Source organism: Penaeus monodon, chromosome 16 (assembly GCF_015228065.2).
Source record: "Penaeus monodon isolate SGIC_2016 chromosome 16, NSTDA_Pmon_1, whole genome shotgun sequence".
Taxonomy (NCBI): domain Eukaryota; kingdom Metazoa; phylum Arthropoda; class Malacostraca; order Decapoda; family Penaeidae; genus Penaeus; species Penaeus monodon.
Window position 1 is genome coordinate 43825449 of NC_051401.1, and position 2480 is coordinate 43827928.

A 2480-nucleotide genomic window follows, 5' to 3' on the forward strand; every position below is an offset into this window, starting at 1 on the left:
ACTGTCCATCTTCCCACTGTTCATACAATACCCAAAAGAAAATTATTTTCACACTTGTCTCACTCACTGGCATTTGGTTGCAGCACTGAATCCACAGGGGTTAGCAACTTTCTCTGGCTAACACAAAGTTTTGTTTCAGCCAACAGTTTATTGTATTGGACACTTTCATTATTCCAAGACAGGTTACCATTAGATTTACAGGATCTCTCATCACTTAATAAGATACATTACTCAACAATATCAGACTTATTTCAATGAGTATCATATAGCACATCTTCCTATTAAACCAGAGTAACAAAAACATTTCTTGTAATACATACATATATATATAGAGTAGGAAAGTACCATCAATATTTTTAGACTCTAAAATTGCCCTTAACTTATAAGTTTATTTATAAAAACAGGAAAACCAGTATGTTATCTCCCAAACTTTCATTAATGCCTGTTTCAATATTTCTGAAAAAGGCATAGACAAATTCAGAAAATGTTAAAAGTAAGTAATGCTACTCACATTTTTGCCATATTTCTTTGCAATCTGTACAACTAAAGTATCACAGGTAATGGTGACAATAATCATTACTTTTTGGGTAAATAAATTTATAAATGGAGACCAATTCTCAAATCTAAAAGTAGTTTGTTACTTCCAAACTCTGCTTATGAACACAACTCCATGTCCTTTTCCATTAGGTTCACTTTCATTTTCACTTACTCTCCTTTGAATCTGACTTCACCAATTCTAATTTGTCTGTGTCTCTCCGTTTCCTTTGCTTTTTTATAAATGAGGTCATAGGGGTGTGGCATTGCATACCGCAACTTCTCCCAGAACTTGGGGTCACCGAACTGGAGGTAAGTTCTGGTCGAGAGGTACAGTTTCAGCTCTTCATCCAGCATCATTTTCTGGAGGAACCTGGAATTAAGATCAATTCAAATTTACTTTCATACTAGCATTTCTAACTAAAGGAAATACTATACTAGTCTATTCAATAGATATAATACATTTAGATCAAAGATAGATACCTACCTCTCCAAGTACAATAACAATAACTCTGTTGTGCTGTCTTTCAAAGCTTGGCAGTGAGCTGTCTTGAACTCAAGATGACCCCAGACATTTTCTATGAATTTGATGAGAGCACAACGATGGTCCTGCGACTTGCTTCCACACTCTGAGTAATCTGCTGCTGAATGTAAGCTCCAGGGAACCAGTCACGGTAGTGTAAGCATACTTTGTATTTTGGGATCCCCAGACTCCAGTCCTGGCACTAATACAGTTTCACAAATTCTTCACCCTGTGAAAAGCCAAATAGGGCAAGATTATTTATTTTGATATTATCATTTCCTTTGAATTTGCCTAATATATCTTTTAAATTTTAAGAATATATATATTGTTAATCTTACTTTAAATTGTCTTATACTCATTAACTCATGTCATTAAAACTCTCACTCTGCTTTCCATTTATATTATGTAGTATTAAGCAGCCACATACACACAGACTATTCTGCATTTTCACATCATTAAAGTATATATCAGAGATTCAAATTTGAATAAGTCATAAGTAATTTCAATGCATGCGCATACCCCCCCCCCCCTTAGAACCTGTGAGGGAGTCATTCATGTTCTTGCCTAAGAATAAGTGAGAGGAACAGAGTGCAAGGCACAGGTGGAGAAACAATACACATATCTTTCTTTAATATTTCAAGTTAATATAAGATAACAAAAAACACAAATATGGGACAGAAAATTCGAGTACCTAGCCCCTCTGAAGGGTAACACAAAACACACCTTGTGTAAAGACTATACTTAATCTTACACTTTTTCACAATGTCTAGTCTTTTTTCTCAAAATATTGGGAATACTATGTCACAATCCTGGGGGGTTAGATACAAAGGGAAAAAGCCAAAATGATTTATTCAGCTGACAAGCAAATATCCAGGAGATAATGTTAGAGGTATCTCTGCAAGGCCACAGTTATGCAGCTGCTTACACATGAACCAGATTAACATAAAAGCCATCATTTTCATTGTCCCCTCCTTCATACAGGTGAACATCCTTGCAAAGAAAGATATACTTCTCCATCACACACCCGAATCCTTGCTCTTATAATGAATCTCATATTCGTCAATGTCCCCGTCCTTCATATCCTTGACTTTTGCTGGTGAACAGATGTCACATCTACCAGGAAACTATGTGTACCACCCAGACTAAAGCACCACCAGGCGGTCAAACCTCTCTGAACCTGGGTGCAATATGTAATCTAGATGATCAGCTGCAAAACTATGCAGGCTAATCTCAGAGATGTTGTAGCTTAGTTGAAAGGCAAACATCAAGTCTGGTCCCACTTGATGGTGCACCTCTCAATTACTCAGGCCAATTCCAAAAATATCAGAGCTCCCTATGGATAGCTCCACCATCAGGTGCCTTAAAGGCCTCTGCATAAGTGCAGAATGGCCCCTTCACCACTCCTATAGGGCACCCAACACTG

The 2480-nt window shown here is 37.0% G+C and overlaps 1 pseudogene; it reads right to left on the reverse strand.

Annotated features, from left to right (window-relative positions):
- Positions 1-257: 257 nt before the first annotated feature.
- Positions 258-2046, reverse strand: LOC119583060 (annotated as a pseudogene).
- Between the last annotated feature and the right edge of the window lie 434 nt (positions 2047-2480).